This window comes from Erinaceus europaeus, chromosome 13 (assembly GCF_950295315.1).
Source record: "Erinaceus europaeus chromosome 13, mEriEur2.1, whole genome shotgun sequence".
In the NCBI taxonomy this organism is placed as follows: domain Eukaryota; kingdom Metazoa; phylum Chordata; class Mammalia; order Eulipotyphla; family Erinaceidae; genus Erinaceus; species Erinaceus europaeus.
The window spans coordinates 87,458,502-87,479,700 of NC_080174.1; the positions used below are offsets into that span (position 1 = coordinate 87,458,502).

The 21,199-nt window shown below is 43.4% G+C and overlaps 1 protein-coding gene across 3 annotated transcripts in view; it reads right to left on the minus strand.

Annotated features, from left to right (window-relative positions):
* WLS (Wnt ligand secretion mediator) overlaps nucleotides 1-21,199 on the minus strand; it is a 168,970-nt gene that overhangs the window by 89,476 nt on the left and 58,295 nt on the right. The gene's annotated exons all lie outside the window — the stretch shown is intronic.

Below are 21,199 nucleotides of genomic sequence, written 5' to 3' on the forward strand. Positions count from 1 at the left end.
TCATGCCCGCGTTCCTTCCCCAATCAAAACCTCTGTGACCTGGCTTGTATTTTCTTGACGCTTTCAATTAAGGAAATAACAAAACCAACCCTGTCCTACATCCAAGAGTAGGTCTGGCAAAATGGACTCTGCTAATTACGAAAGTAGTCCTGGCTGTTTTCTTAAGATGCCCTACAGCCCTGGGTGTGAGCGGTTATAAAAATGAATGAGTACAATTATTTTGCAAACTAGACTAACAGTTTAATTCACACCACCTCTCTTGTCCACCTCCACCACCCCGCCATCATGTCAAGCATTTGCACTGTAAAGAAATATTTTCCACATGTAGGAAGGTATTTTTCTAAGCATCATGAAAATAGCCCCTCACTGTACTTAAAAGTAGCGTGTCCTAATTGAAGGACGCTGTCACGAAATAATCTGTTATGAAGTAATCTGACTAGAATGAGGAAGAACATTCTGCAGGTGGCATCTTCTCACTAAGAAGTCACATGCCAGTACTGTACCCTTCTACAACTCCTCGAGGGCGCATGTAGAAAAGTAGCCTGGGCATCAATTGTTCTACAAATACATGAATCTAAGAACAAAACTTTGAGCTGTGGAGATAGCACAATGGTTATGCAGAAGGTTTTCATGCCTGAGGCTCTGAGATCCTAGGTTCAAACCCTAGCATCACCATAAGCCAGAGCTGAGCGGTGGTCTGGTCTTTCTCCCTCTGCATTTCCACCGTGTGTGTGTGTGTGTGTGTGTGTGTGTGTGTGTGTGTGTGTGTGTGTGTGTGTATGGACCAGGCAGTGGCTTACCCACTTAAGTGTACATTTTACAGTACATAAATACCTGGGTTCAAGCCCCTAGTCCCCACCTGCTGGGGGAAAGCTTTATGAGCTGTGAAGCAGTGCTGCAGGTCTCTCTCTCTCTCTCTCCACTTGATTTCTTTGTCGCTATCCAATAACCAAAATAACAATTTTTTTTTTAAAGAGCAAAACTACATCCCTAAAAAAACACAGAAACTGGGCAAACGTGAAAAACAGAAAAAAGAAAGAAAAAGAGAAAGAAAGGAAGAAGAAAGAGTTGTAGAATGAGTTCTTCATATGACTCAGTTTACTCTGAAGGGTCTTGTGCACTTCTGAGACACTAGTGATAGACTCTCAACCAGATTTCCCTCCTGAAATTCAGAGTTGGCTATTCATAAAGTGATGCCAATATAGTTTTAGTTAGCTCAGTAAAGGAAAGCACAAAACCTCAAATAATGAGAAATGAAAGTGGAGGAGTTATAATAGATACCGTGTAAGGACAGAGGACTTTAAGAGGATATAGCAGACAACTGCCAAATGATTCAGTAGCCCTGAAGAAATGGATACTTAAAAAAAAAAAAATCCTACGAAGGCCAAAATAAGAATAAATGGAAAAATGCCTGAATCAAACAATCACAAGTATGGAAACTGAAACTGTAAGCCAGAAAATTCTTTAAAAAAGCAAAAGGTAGGGTCAGGTGGTAGCACACCTGGTTGAGTGTAAATATTACCATATGAAAGGACCCGGGTTCAAGCCTTGGTCCTCACCTGCAGGGAGAAGTTTCATGACAGTGAAGCAGGGATGCAGGTGACTGTCTCTTCCTCTCCCTCTGAACTCCTCTCTGTCTCATAAATAATAAATAAGGTGTTAATAAATAAATAATAAAAAGTCCTGGGGCAGATGGCACTGTTCATGAATTTTACTCAACCTTTAAAGAAAGAAAGGCCTGATCTGGAATTTAAGGACTAAGGAAGGCAGTAAGTGTGGGTCTTTGAGGTCTGTACCATTCTTGCCCAGGTCTATTGGAATGAGAATCAATGGGCTACGGACAAGAAATCCCATGGAGGACGTGCCTGGGTCTAACATTCCCTATGTTGCGTTTCTGCCAAAGCAAGATTTCACATCTGGGGCTACCACCAAGATAGAACCGACATACCACTAAAATCCCCAATGCTAAATCAGCCATCCGTTCAATTTCAACGTTTCCCTCCTCATGATAAGTATCTTTAAGAACAGACTTGTTTTTATATCCAAAATGGGGGAGTGGCGCGGCACGGCACACGACACACATGGCCAAGCCACTGCCCTTAAGTGTTTACAGTGAAGCAGGGCAGGCAGGCACATAAATGTACCTGGGCATTCCCAGATGTGGTGCACTGTTTTTCAGGTCTATATGAAACATGCAGCCAGCACACAGATGTCAAGAACTCTGTGTCAGGCATGAAGACAGAGCCTAGAATATGTGATCTTCTCAATCACCTCCTTCCGGAGAGGTGATGTTTCCCTGTGAATCTGAGTAGGAACAAGAATTTACCACTGAAGACAAAGTAGGGAAAGGTCTGGGCAGAGTCATGGAAGCACAAAACAGCATAATATAATCAGAGAACTCAACTAATGCAGTGTGATGAGGGGTGGGAGAAGGGGCAAGAGAAGAAGCTATGAGGGGGGGGGCACAATGTTATATATAGAGAGAAAGAGGCACAATGTTGCAAAGAGGGAGGGAGGGGAGGAGGGAGGGAGGGAGAGAGAGAGAGAGAGAGGGAGGAGAGGGCACAATGTTGCAGAGAGAGAGAAAGAGGCACAATGTTGCAGAAAGGGAGGGAGGGGAGGAGGGAGGGAGAAGGAGGGAGGGAGAGAGAGAGAGAGAGAGAGAGGGAGGAGAGGGCACAATGTTGCAGAGAGAGAAAGAGGCACAAAGTTGCAGAGAGGGAGGGAGGGGAGGAGGGAGGGAGAGGGAGGGAGGGAGAGAGAAAGAAAGAGAGAGGGAGGAGAGGGCACAATGTTGCAGAGAGAAAGAGGCACAATGTTGCAGAGACGGAGGGGGAGAGAGAGGGAGAGGGAGAGGGAGAGAGAGAGAGAACAATGTTGCAGAGCAGTGTGTTGACAAAGGGCAGGAACTTGCTGCAAATCCGTAGCATTTTGTGTGGAAGGATGTTTAAGAATGTGATCTAACTGTCCATGTGAAACCCAGACTGGGATTGGTCAGGAAGGAGGAGGAGGTAGGAGAGATCTCAAGGAAACAGGTCCACTGTACTGACATAGTTTTAAGAAAGTTTGAAAATACTTCATGTTTCAGCAAATAGTTACCAAAAAGAACTTTCATGGTGCCCAAGGAATTTAAACTCAACAATGAACCAATGAGCAATGAACACTTTTCTTAACAGAACTAAAGAAATCAGAGCCACAAAAGGGGGCAAGTGTTAAAAATGCTGGAAATTAATAAACGGAGAGAGAAAACAAACTTGATATGAGTTTCTCTGCTTTTTCCCCCAGGACACTGGGTATAGGAAAAAAGCTGATTTGAAGATTATAAAAATCTACATATCTCTCTCTCTCTCTGCAATTAGAGCTTCATTCACACTGACTCTAAAAATAGACTAAGGCAGGATTCAGTCTGATAGCTGCATTTTCCTATAGTAATCAGGGAAGTCGAGGGCTGGCTAATTTAACATAAAAAATTTCCAAAACACCCTAAGACAGCAGGAACCTCACATCTTCACTATAGAGCCCCTACTTCCCCCAGTCCTGGAACCCTTGGATAGGGCCCACTTTCCCGTATGCATCTCCCAATCCAAACCAAATAATATTGCATCCGCCGATCACAACCTAACTAAAGCAACGATTGCCACCTCAACATGCTTCACCTCAGACTGTATCCAGAGACTTCACGTGTGGAATGACAACCCTTCAGCTTCATTACTCGGGTGAGACCTTTCCTTTTATAGTACACTCTAATTTCATCTCAGGTAGTTCACTTTCTAACAAAGTCCCATAACCTAGATATACACCAGTTTCTGTGAGAGAGAGCTTATGTGCACACGTATCCATAAACTACTGCAAAATATATACCTGAAAGCAGAAGTACACTGGAGTTTGCGGTGAGTGCCTCCCTAACACTTCCTCTCCACTATTCCAATCTTGGGATCCATGATTGCTCAACAAATTGTTTGGCTTCATATGTTAACTCTCTTTTCAATCACCAGGTTCCAGATGCCACCAGGATGCTGGCTAGGCTTCCCTGGATTGAAGACCCCACCAATGTGTCCTGGAGCTCAGCTTCCCCAGAGACACACCTTACTGGAGAAAGAGAGAGGCAGACTAGGGGTATGGACCGACCAGTCGGCACCCATGTTCATCGGGGAAGCAATTGCAGAGGCCGGACCTTCTACCTTCTACAACCCTCAATGACCCTGGGTCCATGCTCCCAGAGGGCTGGAGAGTGGGGGGGCTACCATGGGAGGGGGTGGGTTGTGGGGATTGGGTGGTGGGAATTGTGTGGAGTTGTACCCCTCCTGCCTTGTGTTTTTGTTCACTGATCCTTTCTTGAATAGAAAATTAAAAAAAAAAAATTTCCAAAACAAACAGCACACAAGAAGTTCAAGATAAAGAGAAAACAGGAAGAAAAATGGGGGGCATGCCCTCCAGCAAGTTATTAGCCCTCCCCAAACCCTAATGATACCAGCTATGTTTTCTTGCCAGGTTTGCCCAGTCTTTCAGACAAGAACTCAAACAGAAGAAAACAGCTTTAAAACACACACACACACACACACACACACACACACACACACACACACACACACACACACAAACAGCCTGAGTAAAATCTGGCAAAAATGGTCAAGACTTGCCATCTTAACTTCTTTATGATCATCTGCACACCCACAAGCTAAGAGAGTCCCGAGATTTTCTAAGTAAATGAGATAGCCCCCCCCCCCACACCATATCTAAATTATGCTCAGCCTGGCCTGGGGCAGGGAAATGTTATCCAGGAAATAAGCACTGGTCATTAAGGAGACAAAATCAGGTGTCTAAAAAGAGTGAAACATTTCTTTTCCTTTCCTTAGTCTTAAAATGTTTCCCTCCTCTGGCCCTCATCAGGGATTATAGCTGGGCTTCAAAAGAAACAAGGCATGCGTGTGGAAGGGAAGCAGTTCCTCTCCACAGCTCTCCCACAGATCTGTGTCGGCTCTCAGGGCAGCTGCCAACCAGCTAAATGTCAGATCCCCACAGCCCAGCATTCCCTTGCATGCACCTCCATTCCCCTGGTGACTAAGCTGTTTCAACAGCTGTGTTATTGCTGGAGTCAGGCCAGTGTTCTTTACACAGAGGATTTGTTTCGTAGGCCCATGTGGGGAATTATTGCATTTGGGATGGGGGGTGGGGAGGGGGCTTGCTATTTGTAGATCAGGTCCTTCTCCTTGATCAATCAGCCAAGACATTCCCTGAATATTAGGCTCCAGGCCATGATGGGACAATACTCTTGTAGACACATAGACACCCAGGCTCCTGTCTTCTCAACAGAAAGTGGGTAGAGACTGTGTGTGTGTCTGTGTGTGTGTGTGTGTGTGTGTGTGTGTGAGAGAGAGAGAGAGAGAGAGAAGCATGATTTTAAAAAGAATAACCCTAGAGAATCCTGGAAGACCTTTATTGCTCCTCTCTCAATGAAAGCTGTCTTCATTCACTAGAGTGTTCACCCAATCCCTTTCTCCACTCTTTCCCTGGGAATAATTCCTCTGGCCTTTTTAGACAGGCTGCACTCCTTCACCTCTGCATGTCCCTAGTTACATCTCTCCAAAACCTTGGTCCTGGATGCAAAGTCTGGGGTGAGTCCTGTGTGCTGCCCCTTTAGTTCCTGCTTTTACCCCATGGACTGTCCACTTCACTTGGTTTATGTTCATTTCTCTATTTAACATATTCACCTTTTTTCCCCAACTTCCATCCCATAACTTGAGTTGACTGTCCAGCACAGCACTCTACATTACTCATTGCTGAACACATCAGTTAAATTCTCCCTCTTAGGGGTAAAGGGAGAAGGTAAAAGGCACTGGGCCTTTGAGCAACCCTCTTTCCTGAAGGTGACACCATTTTTCATACTGGTTTAATTCTAGATTAAATCCCCATCAAGAACCCTCTTACTCATAAACTCTCAAGAGCAGTCAGGTGACATTTTCAGATATTGAAGAGACCATAAATGTGTGAGCTTTCTAACAAAGAAGGTATGCATTAAGAGGGGGCTAAGGGTGAAGAGCATAAAGTTTATGCAAACAGAGTCTCTTGCCTGAGGCTCCAAAGTCCCACGTTCAATGCCCCATGTCATCATAAGCCAGGGTTGAGCAGTGCTCTGGAATAAAAAAGGGTGTGGGGGGGGGCAGAAAGGAAGTGACTCAGCAGCAGAGTACATGACTCGCCTGCCCAAGGCCCTGGGTAGAAGGTGATGAAGACAAAACAAAACATCGTAAGTGGAAGAATCATGCTCTGATCTTGCTTATAAAAATAAAATAAAAAAGATATTAAAGAGCAGGTTTATGTTTGAATGTTTACTATGTGCTGACACTTTTAGCATTTCAATGCCGGTCTAAATTTTGACATCCACTGCAGTCTCCAGAGAAAAATACAGGCCCAGGGTCTAGGGCTAGAGTGACTGGGAGGCAAAATAAGATCTCAAGTTCACCTGACTCCAGTGCTGAAGGTCTTTGTCCATGATCTCACTGAGTCAGAGACTGGGAGAGTGAGGAGACTTGCTTCTTGCTCTAGGAAAGTCACTAATGAGCACCTGAACTTGAATAACTAGCTTTATAAGTCATATTCCTTAGGTCCTTCCAGCTCTGATATTTCATGAATGCAGACATCGAAAACACCACCAGTGGCTTAACTGCATTCTCTACTTGAAGCATTGGGACATCCATAAAGAACACTCAAACAATTCCTGCCCCCAGGGGACTTATAATGGAGTTGGAATGACAAGAGATAAAAAACAGAGGAGTAAGGAACCAAACACACCCATGCAAAAAGATCTGTGTTCACTGCAGCATGATTTGTAATAGCCCAAACCTGGAAGCAACCCAGGTGTCCAATGATAGATGTGTGACTGAGTAAGCTGTGGTCTGTATACACCACGGGATACGACTCAGCTATTAAAAGTGGTGACTTCACCTTCTTCACCCCATCTTGGATGGAGCTTGACGGAATCATGTTAATTGAAGTAAGTCAGAAAGAGATGGGCAAATATGGGATGATCCCATGCATAGGCAGAAGTTGAAAAATAAAAACAAAAAGGAAAACACTAAGCAGAACTTGGACTGGGTTTCGTGGAATGTACCAGAGTAAAAGACTCTGGGGCGCTGGGTTGTGGGGGGAGGGTTCAGGTCCTGGGAAATGATGACAGAGGAGGACCTAGAGAGGATTAGATTATTATGTGGAAAACTGAGAAATGTTCCGCATGTACAAACTACAGTATTTTACTGTGGACTGTAAACCATTAATCCTCCTAATAAAGAAAGAAAGAAAAAAAAAGGAGTTTGAGAATGTAAGAATTAAACAGTAACAAATACAAAACGATCAGAGTGCCTGGCAGTCCGTGAGAGAGAAAGAACAGTGTCATCACCTCATAACCGTAAGAGAATAATCCTGCTTTGGCAACAATGGCCTCTCCCCCACTCCCTAGACCCAACTCCACCCTCCAGCAAGGGGGGCGGGGAAGGAGGAGGAGGAGGAAGAAACTGTGCTACAGGCCAGAGAAGCCTGTTAGCAGACAGGATCCCATAGACTGCATGGAAAGCATGGAAAGCTTTGTCACTGCCAAGTTGCGTAAAGGAAAAAGTAGGCTAGAACAAGCTTTTCATTTGCAGCCCACCTTTTCTTCGTTCCCATGAATGAGGAGGGGATACAAATGAGAGCAGGCAGCCAGGGAGAAAAATAATATGGCTGGTGGTGGCTGACCTCTTGGATTCCTGCCGTCAGAGAAGCCCGAGAGGCAACATTTAATTGTGGAAAAACCAGCCTTGCTGTCCTCTTATCTTTTCCCTCTGTGACTTAAACCCACAATTACCAGCAACCCCTCGATTCTGAGTCACTCAGCTGGTGGTGGCAGTGAGGGCTGTGTCTGCAGTTGAAAAGCAGAGGGGAGTCTGATTTTACCTGCCTCCTAATCAGACACATGCAAACACAGCCCTAACCCAGCTTGAGAACGGCTCCCATTAAAAAGTTCACAGATGCCCTCCTGTTGGGAATACCACCGTGGGAGAAGTCCGGATGGGGAAAGAAAAAGAAATGTGATTTCCAACTGCTGTCTAATTCAAAGGACAAGAGATGAGTCTCCAATCCTGAACTGTACATTTCATTTTAACACTAGAGATGTGACTTTTCAATTTCTTTTCTTATGGATCAGACTCTGAATTTCTTAGCCTGGTTATCAAGGCAACTCACAGACTGACCCCCCTCTTGTCTTTCAGGAGCTTATCTTTTTTTCTCTACTATAGAATTCTTCCACAGCCTAACAAATGGGCTTCCTGACCATCTGTTTTCTATGGGGCATGTTCTGCAGTGAAAAACAGGAATGGGAATCTTGACTTCTCACCTGCAAACTTGACAACCTGGAGAAATCATTTAACTTAACCTCTAGCACTGCTGTTTACAGAGCTCCAAGAGGTTGTCACCCAACTGTCTCCACTCCCATCTTGAATGATTATTCTACTTTAAAACATTTTCATTTACAGATTAATATGTTTACTGTCATTAAATCATGCCTCGTGGGCCTGTTGTTAGGATGCCGAGAACTTTCTACATCTTCTATTTTTGGGTGTTCTCCAATTACCTCAATGCCAATCAGCAGACAGTCTGGCATTTGTGGAAACTTAGACCACGAGATGAGAACTATTGCTCTGAGATTTAGAAATTTCTGAATTTCCAGGATGGCCTTCGGGGAGTGGGGTAAAAGGTATAAGGCTGAAGCCCCTTTGTAGTTAAGGTCCTTGATCGAAAGTTAAGAAAATACTATCCTGAAGGAATGAATGGTCTCTGGAGGCTGGTGGGTTTGAATTGGACACTAATGTATACAAACATACTAGAGTGCACGGGAGTCTGTGAGAAGAAGGGGGAAACGATGTCATTACTGTTAAAGTCAAGCATTGCGTTATAAGAACGGCTTCTCCCCGTCCGCTGCTGGTGACAGAGGGGTCTCACAGGTCTCTCAGGAAAAGGCAGCATCCACCTAGGTGAGTGCTTTGCACGCTAAGTCCTGCTATCCCCCTGTCTGGGCTTCTACCTTCTTTCCAGAACTTATACTCCTCCCCTTTTGCTCAAGTCCAAGAATAAAAATCAATTCGTTTTCATCGATTACTTACTAAGCACCCAGCACTCTTCTATAAAGAATCCTGCTCTGCATGTTGTTATTTTACTTTAGCCCTTACGACAATCCTATAAGAAAGGTATGATTGTTTCTATTTTATAGATAAAAAAGTAAATAAATAAAAACAAAAGAAAAAGTACAGCAAAGATTCAGAGGCTTACCAAAGGTCACACAATTTAAACTTCCATGTATATAGAATGTTCACACGTATCCATAAACTACTGCAAAATATATACCTGAAAGCAGAAGTACATTAGAGTTTGCAGTGAGTAACCTCCCTAACACTTCCTCTCCACTATTCCAAGCTTGGGATCCATGATTGCTCAACAAATTGTTTGGCTTCGTATGTTAACTCTCTTTTCAGTCACCAGGTTCCAGATGCCACCAGGATGCTGGCCAGGCTTCCCTGGACTGAAGACCCCACCAATGTGTCCTGGAGCTCTGCTTCCCCAGAGAGCCACCCTACTAGGGAAAGAGAGAGGCAGACTGGGAGTATGGACCGACCAGTCAACGCCCATGTTCAGCGGGGAAGCAATTACAGAAGCCAGACCTTCTACCTTCTGCAACCCACAATGACCCTGGGTCCATGCTCCCAGAGGGCTAGAGAATGGGAAAGCTATCAGGGGAGGGAGTGGGTTATGGAGATTGGGTGGTGGGAATTGTGTGGAGTTGTACCCCTCCTACCTTATGTTTCTGTTCATTAATCCTTTCTTAAATAAAAAATTTAAAAAAAAAAAAGAATATTATGCGGGTGAGGAGGTGGCGCCCCTGGTTAAGTGCACACATCACAGTGAGCAAGGACCTGGGTTCAGGCTCCTGGTTCCCACCTGCAGGAGGGAAAGCTTCACAAGTAGGAAGCAGGGCTGCAGATGTCTCTCTGTCTCTCTCTATCTCACCCTCCCCTCTCAATTTCTCTCTGTCTTTATCCAATAAAATATGTTTAAAAAAAAAGAAGAGAAGAGAATATTCTTGGAATGGAACACTGAACAGGTTGGTATGCTTACTTGTTTCTTTCTCTTGAGTTAGACTGTGAGCCCCTAAGTAATTATATTGAATAAATCTTGAATAGTTCCTTGCCTGGGCCTGTGCTAAGTATGTGGACACAAAGATAGAGAAAATACTATGCCTACCCTCAAAATGTATTCCTGTAGGGCACCAAAGTAAAAACCCTGGGTTGAGGGTGAGGGTAGATGTTTACCTTCATAGGACGGGGCGGGGGGGGGGGGTGTTGTACAGTCTTTTGTGGTGGGAATGGTGTTTATGTACACTCCTGTTAATTTGCAGTCATATAAATCACTATTTAAGTAATATGAGAGGGGGAAAAAGGACCGAATGCCTCAAACTTTTTAAAACACAGACTGAGTCATTTTAATACATAGGCTGAGTCTTTGATATGTTGACTCTCTTAAAAGCTTAGTCCAGGGAGAACAGAAGCAACCGGTGGCATAGCTATATGCAAACAATGTCAAAGGCCATGAAATATGGTGAGGGTGTGTATGATACAGCAAATCCTAACAAAGGGATTATACAAAGTTAACCCAATTGCCAAACAATGTGATTACTGAAATAACTATCTATTGTCTTCTTAAAACCTAAGACAGCAGAAACCTCCCACTTCCTCTATAGAGCCTATATTTCCCCCAGTCCTGGAACCTCTGGAGTGGGGCTCACTTTCCTTCATGCTTATCGCAAGTCATACTAAATGATATTGCATCTGCTGATCCCAACCTAATCAATGCAATGAGTACCACCTCAGCAAGCTTCACTTCAGACTGTGTCCAGAGACTTCAGGTGTGGAATGCCAACCCTTCACCCTCATTACTCAGATGAGACCTTTCCTTTCATAGGATTCTCAAATTCCATTCCAGGAGGTTCACTTCCTAACAAAGACCCAAACTCTAGATATAGACCAGGTCCCATAAGATACAGCATATGTTCACATGTATCCATAAATTAGGGCAAAATACATACCTGAAAGTAAAAATACACAATAGTCTATAGTGAGTGATTATCAAGTTCATAATGAAACAGTGTCCACTTAGACTTAGATGCTCTCCTCACCTACTTCCTATTACAGTTCTCTCATTCACTCCAAAGCTAACCTTTTCAAAGCAAGGACTGCAAAAGCTGAATAAGGGCAAGAGACTGGCATACTTTAATGATGACTCTTTAGTCACTATCAGGCCACCCCTTCAGCTGGGGCCCTAATCTGGGCGTCCTGAGATTCCCAAACAGACATGATGGGTCTAGACTTCGAATAAATCCCTCTCTCCATTGCTACTGGTCATTTCTATCAGGAACAACAAAATAAACCCCTTTGTGGGCCCCCATATGACCCTTCCCTCAACCTGGACCAACAATGGTAGAGAATGTTCTGTCGTCCGAAGGGAGGCTGGACAATATACTCTATGCTCCACCTGAGGAAGATGGGTCGATATTGGGGCAGCTTGGAATGTTCCTACTTATGACCACAGAATGTGAGCTCAGATCTAGAGGGATGCAGGGGTCACACAGGCTCCTAAGGTAATTATGGGCCCCAGATCACATCAAATCATTGGGGTTTACAGTCAACAACATTTATACCCCTTTCCCATATTAGGGACCTACTCTCTTCCCTGATCCAGCTTTCTGGTCCTTTTTCCAGCCATGACATTATCTCCCCAGACAATAACTTGGATCCACTGGCATATCATATTTCAGACTCAGGGGCAAAAAGAAAAAGGAAAACAAACAAACAAAAACCTAGTATAGCCACAGGCCCTTTGGAATTTAACTAAAATATGTCTATTAGCTATCTACAAAATGGAGGACCCCCCAACTTTTCATCTGCACTATTCCAGCCCTTAGGTCCATGATTATTCAACAGTTTGTTTGGCTCTGTATGTTTACTCTCTTTTCAATCACCAGGTTCCAGATGCTAGCAGGATGCCGACCAGACTTCCCTGGACAGACAACCCCACCAATGTGTCCTGGAGCTCTGCTTTCCCAGAGCCCTTCCCCACTAGGAAAAGAAAGAGACAGGCTGGGAGTATGGATTGACCTGTCAATTCCCATGTTCAGTGGGGAAGCAATTACAGAAGCCAGACCTTCAACCTTCTACATCCCACAATGACCTTGGGTCTATAATCCTAGAGGGATAAAGACTAGGAAAGCTATCAGGGGAGGGGATGGGATATGGAGTTCTGGTGGTGGGAATTGTGTGGAGCTGTACCCCTCTTATCCTATGTTTTTTTTCAATGTTTCCTTTTTTTTTTTTTTGCCTCCAGGGTTATTTCTAGGGCTCAGTGCCTGCACCGTGAATCCACTGCTCCTGGAGGCCATTTTTTCCTTTTGTTTCCCTTGTTGTTGTAGTCTTGTTGAAGTTATTATTGTTACTGTTGATGTTGACACCTGCAGACCTGCTTCACCACCTGTGAAGTGACTCCCCTGCAGGTGGGAAACCGGGGGGCTCGAACCGAGATCCTTATGCCCGTCCTTGCACTTTATGCCATGTGCACTTAACCCACTGTGCTACTGCCTGACCCCCAATATTTCCTTTTTATAAATAAAAAATTTTAAAAAATATATATTCCTGCAGGATAGACAGACATAAACAAAGAAGGACCATGAGGCCTTCTGAAATTATATTATAAAGGACACACATTTATCTCTGTCTCTTAAATCCTGAGCAAACTACCATACATAAAGTCCAATAAATGACTTCTAAATAAAAGAAGTTGGGGCAGAGGCCTGAGAAGTGCAACTGGTAAACTAAAGATCTATCATCCTGCCACAAAAACGCTTGAAGGTTATTTATATGCCAACTCACCTAAAAAGTGCTTCCTGTGTTGGTGTCTATGATACATTTTTTAATGTCAGACTAAAAATACATTTCCAGCACACCAACCCTGCCTGCCTACCCAAAGACTAGAAATGAACACAAGGTAACATGCAACAAACTAAAATACAAGAAAATGCACTCGCTTCCATACTGAGTTCATTCACTAACAAAGGAGCACCCAACCCTACTGAAAGACCTCTTTGAAAGCAGTTGATAGTTGAAGGTCTCTGAAGTTAAGTCTTTACAAAGCTAAAAGGATACCCAAGAGATTTTTATAGAACCGAAGAATCTTAAGTGAACTAGGGACTCTCAATTAAAGAGGGTGAGATTAGATAGGATCTCCAGGGCCAGCTAGAGTAATTTCTTTCTCATAACAGGAAAGTACTGCACCACGATTCCAATTATAGACTTGCGCTGAGATGAAGGTACCTGAGTCCTAAGAGTCAGTCACTTATTATAAACTATTTCCCAGGTGGAAGACTGTGGACACACCATTTAACTTTTCTCATCTTCAGTTTCCTCATTTTTCCAGGGAGAATTGTGAAGATGACTAATAAGGAAGAGGGAAGGGCGAGGAAAGTTGTTTTAATCAGAGATGATTTTGGTTTTAAGTAACTGAATTCCAACCCCTTAAATGGCTTCAACAGAAACTAAGGAGGGATCACTCATGAAAGTGCTGACAAGCTCGGCAGACTGGACAGAGAAAGCTGTTAGGAAGAAAGTGCTCACTTGTCAATCATAATTACACCCTGGGTCCTTCCTCCCACTCTACTTTGCGTCTAGTGGGTTAACCCAGTCAACTTTCTCTGCTTCTCATTACATGTGATAAGCCAACAGGTGCCCCAACTAGCCTTTTTCAGTTAAGGGACAATGAAAGGTGCTCTCACGTTACTGAATCCCAGTCTCCTATGTTAGAGAACCTAATCATTTCTCCTTTGATCGACAGCCTGTCTTAATCCAATCAGCTGAGGCCAAGGGATGAGTCTGGTGCTCACTTAGCAGATGTGATGGTAGCCACACTTCTACAGAGAGGAGATGCAGGCAGGTTTTGTAAGAAAGTGGTACTGGGTGGTCCGGGAGGTGGTGCAGTGGATAAAGCAGCAGACTCTCAAGCATGAGGTCCTGAGTTCAATCCCCGGCAGCACATGTACCAGAGTGATGTCTGGTTCTTTCTCTCTCTTCCTATGTTTCTCATTAATAAATAAATAAAACTTAAATATATATATATATATATATTAAAAAAAAGAAAGTGGTACTGGGGTCAAAGCAAATGAATAACTACAGAGACAGTCACTAGCATCTCAGGTACGGAGGTGCATGATGGGAGGGGTGGGCAGTGGTGCACTGCTGAAACACACAAAGCACAAAGTGAAAGGATCTGTCCAACCATCCAGGTTAGATCCCCCAGCTCCCCACGTGCAGAGGCGAGGGGCAGGCTTCATGAGCGGTGAAGCAGGTCTGCGGGTGTCTATCTTTCTCTTTCTTTCTCTCTAGCTCCCCCTCCTTCCTCCATTCCTCTCTGTCCTATCCAACAAAATGGAGCTTTTGTTTGACATATTGCTCATAACTTGAAGAGACAGTCTCTCACCACTCAGTAACTCTAACTATTTAGAATCTTGTCCTGTACGTGTGTGTGTGTGTGTGTGTGTGTGTGTGTGTGTGTGTGTGGTGTGGAGTGTGTTTTGTTCAGATGCCAAGTTTAAATATTTCCAGTATTTTTTCCAAGCCTTACTTTAAAGAAGGCACAGTCTGACATGTTTGTTCAGGCATGGGTTCTCCTTTGTGGTCATGATATGAGTTAGTTGATTAATATAGAAGCTATGTTGGACAATGATTTTAGGAAGCAACATCGACTCAGAGCAATTATAAAAACCAGAACCGATCCTTCTTTTACTGAATACTACTACTTCTACTAACACCATTACTACTAACATTGGTCTTTAAATATATATATATATATATTTTTTAAATATATATTCATTTTATATATATTCATTTATTTATTATTGGATAATAATAAATAAATGAATATATTCATTTATTCAGAGGGAAGGCTGTAATAGGGAGAAAGAGAGACACCTGCGGTCCCCTTTCACCATTCATGAAGCTTCCCCCAGCAGGTGGGGCCCGGGGGCTTGAACCTGGATCCTTGTGCACTATAGTGTATGTGCGCTTAACAAGGTAAACCACCACTTCACTCCCTACTCACTTTGAACTACAAGAGGCTCTGGAATTAGTTCGAGCATCAATATAAAGACAGTGGGTAGATTTGAGGGAAATGCCCCCCACACACACCAGTGGCAAGTCCCCAGCACTTCAGCAAGTACAATTCTGTCTTTCTCAAACAAAATGTTTCCTTCCTCCAAGCTTTTAAAAACATACCGGAGAAAATCATTTATTTCCTATTTTCCCAAGTTATCCAAAACAAAGATAGGATCTCTGGTACAACAGGCTCACATGAACTATGTGGTGACTGACCAGCATTTAATAAGTACTGAGAAGAGTATCCAAAGTTAGAAGAGAAGGTAGAAAGACAAAAACACCACATATACACACCAGGTTCTACAAAGGAATCTGCTGCTGCTGTTTTTATTTACTTATTTATTTATTTATTCTTTTTATTGATGTCACAAGGCTTTTATTTTAGTCACCAGGATATACTTGTTATGGATGCAGAGAGAATCTCCTCATTTATATTCTAAACTGAGAGCAGGAAAGGAGGCATGTGAGTAAGCTGCAGCTGTGGCACTATAAACAGTACCAGCCTGCCTCTCGGTCGACATTCTAGACTGCATGGCATGCCCTGTACTGCTGATGGGGGAGAACCAGGAAAAAACAAACACACAGAATGCAAACCGTTTTAGAAAGATCAGTGCAATTTCTGCACAAGAGTATTAGAAGTAGCTAGTTGTTCGGACTTCCCTGGACAGATGACCCCACCAATGCGTCCTGGAGCTCCACTTCCCCAGAGCCCTGCCCTAAAGGGGAAAGACAGAGACAGGCTGGGAGTATGGATCGACCTGTCAATGCCCATGTTCAGTGGGGAAGCAATTACAGAAGCCAGACCTTCCACCTTCTGCACCCCACAATGACCCTGGGTCCATATACAGAGGGATAAAGAATAGGAAAGAAGGGAGTCAGGCAGTAGCGCAGCAGGTTAAGCTCATGTGGCGCAAAGCGCAAGGATCAGTGGAAGGATCCTTCCTGGTTTGAGTCCTGGCTCCCCAACTGCAGGGGAGTTGCTGCACAGGCGTTGAAGCAGGTCTGCAGGTGTCTATCTTTCTCTCCCCCTCTCTGTCTTCCCCTCCTCTCCCCAATTCTCTCTGTCCTATCCAACAACGACAACATCAATAACAAAAACAATAAGAACTACAAGGGCAACAAAAGGGAAAATAAATAAACAAATAAAATTTTTTAAAAAGAATAGTTAAGCTATCAGGGAAGGGGATGGGATACGGAATTCTGGTGGTGGGAATTGTGTGGAGTTGTACCCCTCTTATGCTATGGCATTTGTCAGTATTTCCTTTTTATAAATAAAAATTAAAAGAATTGAAAATTTTTAAAAATAAAATAAAGAGGAAACAGTAAAATAAAGAAGTAGATGGTTGTTGTTTTTTAAAGTTTAAATTTTTTTTTGATATTTATTTATTCCCTTTTGTTACCCTTGTTTTATTGTTGTAGGTATTACTGATGTCATCGTTGTTGGATAGGACAGAGAGAAATGGAGAAAGGAGGGGAAGACAGAGAGGGGGAGAGAAAGACACCTGCAGACCTGCTTCACTGCCTGTGAAGCGACTCCCCTGCAGGTAGGGAGGTGGGGGCTCGAACCGGGGTCCCTATTCCAGTCCTTGTGCTTCGCGCCACATGCGCTTAACCTGCCGCTCTATCACCCGACTCCCATTTAAAAAAATTTTTTTAATATTTATTTATTCCCCTTTGTAGCTGGTTGTTAAAAGGTCTGTTGACCAGTATGAATCAGTATACTTTAGAGTACTGAATGCTGTGTTCATTCACTTACACACATTGCCAGTATGTAACTCAGAGATCTTTTGTTACCTTTCCTTAAGTTTTAAAGCAATATTTTGTATTATTATTTTAAATTATTTATTCCCTTTTTGTTTCTCTTGTTGTTTTATTGTTGTGGTTATTATTGTTGTTGGATAGGACAGAGAGAAATGGAGAGAGGAGGGGAAAACAGAGGGGGGGGAGAAAGATAGACACCTGCAGACCTGCTTTACTGCCTGTGAAGCAACTCCCCTGCAGGTGGGGAACTGGGGGCTCGAACAAGCATCATTACGCCAGTCCTTGTGCTTTGTGCCAAGTGTGCTTAAAGTGCTGTGCTACCACCTGACTCCCGATTTTTGTATTATTTTTATTTACTTATTGGATAGAAACAGCCAGAAATCTAGAGGGAAGGGGGAGATAGAGATAGAGAATGAAAGAGTCAGAGAGAGACCTGCTGTGAAGCTTTCCCCCTGCGGGTGGGGACCAGGGCCTTGATCATGGTGCCTTGCTCACTGTAATGTGTGCGTTCAACCAGGTGCACCACCAGCCAGCCCCCAATCTCTTGTCATCTCCAGCAAGTTGCCTTATACAGGCAATTAGCACCAGTTTCTTCATCAGGACTAGTGCTTTGACATTTTCATGATTGCACCCATCTAAAAACCTGACAAAAGTCACACACTGAAAATGTGTGCAAACAAATATGGCTAAATTTGCATGTAGACAAATGGGAGTTCACTTGGCTCTTGAACTTCACCTATCAGCTCCCTGATTGGAGATAATCAGACAAGCATCGCTCAAATGTTCCTTCTGGTACTCCAAATGCTCAATTTCACAGTGGGTGTCGAGGCACAATCACATCAAGGTTTTCAGCACCAGAAATGAGAGTTCTGTTTAGACTGAGACAAGCCCAGTACAGTCTCCTTTCAATATTAAGTTGACTAAATCAAAAGATGTCTGCAATAAAGAGGGATCAGATACAGGAGAACAGACACATCAATTTTAAAATCTTGGAAAGATATTAGAAAACCTCATCTGTTTCTCTGTTGGATATTTTTAACTTTGGAAGTATAAAACTAGAGATCCAGAAATAGACACCAGAGAGCTTTACAGTTAGACTGTCCAAGAAATGTGCTTAGCAAGTATCAGACCCAAACTAAACAAAGTCACAGGTGTCCATACTCCAGTCAAGATAAACAGGTTCACAATGGTTAATTCCTAAGAGCCTGAAGGATCCCTTAAGAGGGGAAGGTAACTTGTGCATGAAAATGAACAATATGTCTCTTACCTTCAAAATTTAGTGTTATTGAGTGTTGGGCAGTGGCACAGCGGGTTAAGCACACATGGTGCAAAGCACAAGGGCTGGCATAAGGATCCTGGTTCAAGCCCTCGGATCCCCACCTGCAGGAGGTCTCTTCATAAACCTGCAGGTGACTATCTTTCTCTTCCTCGCTCTGTCTTCACCATCTCTCTACATTTCTCTATCCTATACAACAACAACAGCTATGACAATTCTTCTAATTCTGCTTTTAAAACCCCCTTCTGTTTCATTTGGTTTAAATCCCCCCTGCTTAACACTGCATTCTATTTACATAACCACTGTATTTTATTTACATAACCACTGCCATCTATTTACATAAATCACTTTTACATTTACATAAAGCACCACCTTCCCTCCAGGGCATTGGTGGTTTAGTGGTAGAATTCTCACCTGCTCCACCCCCTCTCCTTGTCACACCCTGATCCTCTCCTTCTCACATCCTGATTTTCACCAGTCACTTTTCTCTCCACCCTCTCTGCGTCACATCCTGTTCACACCCTACTTGGGAAGTATATATAAAGACAACATTGTTCGTTTTAGTTAGTTGTTAGTTTAGTCTAGCTTGGTATAGATTGTGCTGCGTCCTGCATGAATAAAGAGATACTGTGTACAGCTCAACCATGAGTCCCTGGTTGTCTGTCTCCCGTCAGTGAAGATCAGCCTGACAACAATAATAACAACTACAACAAGCACAACAACAAGGGCAACAAAATGGGACAAATAATCTACAGGAGCAGTGGATTCTTAGTGCAGGCACTGAGCCCCAACAGTAACAATGGCAGCAAAATAATAAAAATGAAAATAATTAAAAAACCCAAAATTTAGTCTTATCTCATAATTTAAGGCTCTATCAACCGAATCCAGAGGGGAAGATTAAGTTATAACTCTACTAAATTTGAGGCCTCAGTCTTGGTTTGAAGAAGACATTGCAAAAATTTCAAATGCTGATAGAATGCTGTAGAACCATAGAACACCGGTGAACCCTACTCTACCTGTGAACCCTACTATACCAGTAAACTCTACTCCACCTGTGAACCCTACTATACCTGTAAACTCTACTCCACCTGTGAACCCTACTATACCTGTGAACCCTACTCCTCCAGTGAACCCTACAGATACTATAAACCCTACTCCTCTTGTGAACCCTACTCATCCTGTGAACCCGACTCATCCTATAAACCCTACTCCACCTGTGAACCCTACTCCTCCTGTCAATCCAACTTCACCTGTGAACCCTATTCCTCCTGTGAACCTTACTCCTCTTGTGAACAGGACACTACTTGTGAACATTACACCTCATGAGAACCCTAATCCACCTGTGAACCATACTCCACCTATGAACCCTACTCCTCCTGTGAACCCTTCTCTACCTGTGAACACTACTCCACCTGTTAATCCTATTCCTCCTGTGAATACTACTCCTCCTGTGAACCCTACTCCACCTGTGAACCCAGCTCCTCCAGTGAACCCTACTCCTTCAGTGAACGCTACTCCTACTGTGAACAGGAATCCACCTGTGACCCTACTCCTCATGTGACCCCTTCTCCACCTGTGACCCCTACTCCACCGGTGAACCCTACTCCTCATGTGAATCCTACTCCTACTGTGAACCCTACTCCTCCTATGAACCCTACAACACCTGAGATCCCTATTCCTCCTATGAACCTTACTCCTCCTGTGACCCCTACTCAACCTTTGAACCCTAATCCACCTGTGAACCCTACTCCACCGGTGAAGCCTACTCCACTGGTGAACCCTACTGCACCTGTGAATCCTACTCCTCCTGTGAACCCTACTCCTCCTGTAAACCCTACAACACTTGAGAACCCTATTGCTCCTATGAACCCTACTCCACCTGTGACCCCTACTCCACATGTGACCCCTACTCCACCTGTGAACCCTACTCCACCTGTGACCCCTACTCCACCTGTGAACCCTACTCCACCTGTGAACCCTACTCCTCCTGTGAACCCTACTCCACCTGTGAACCCTACTCCACCTGTGAACCCTACTCCACCTGTGAACCCTACTCCACCTGTGAAGCCTACTCCTCCTGTGAACCCTAAAACACCTGAGAACCCTATTCCTCCTATGAACCCTACTCCACCTGTAAACCCTATTCCTCCTGTGAACCCTACTTCACCTGTGTCTTGGATCTTTCTGGCAGGTTAGGGGTTTCTTGATTTATCTTTTCTTGAAGGTGAAAGGTCAGAGAACAGACGAAAAATAATAAGATTTTATTTCTGCACTGACTGACTCAGAGCACAATAGATGAAGAGGTTATAGTTTTTATAAATAGAGACCATAACACAGGCATGGATCAAAGAAGGTCTCTCTTGCAGGAAGAGTGTAAGTGGGAATTCCTAATAAATCTGGAGTTAGATTTTATCAAAGTAGTTGCATCAATATTTTTTTTTGTCAAATCTGATGCAGCATGGAAATCAAATCATTTTACTACTCCCACATTACCAGTGGCCTGTCTCAGCCCAGCAGTGATAGCGGCATGAGGGTTGAACTCTTCTGCCCAATGAAAGGTCTTTGCTGTTGTCCTTACTCAGAGGCATCTGAAAACAAGCAATGAAGACTCTTGCTGATGACTCTTGCTGATGGCTAACAATAACTCCACAAAAGGATTCCTTGACTTCCCTCCATCAACAAATTCAACCCTAGTTGTTTTGGATTATGTGATAGTTTATTTTTTCCAGTCAAAAGATTGTGCCTTTAGTCTAAATGTATCTATGTAGGCTTTACCTAAGATTCCATGATAGGTATACAAACGGAAAGGCACTATAAAATGTTAGTAATTTTTCCCTGGAAAAAAAACTCAGCCATCTAACTTCAAAATTGACTGAGTAATGATATGCTATTTTTTTTATTGGAAGCCTACTTTTAGTCAGAGAGAAAAAAGAAACACTCC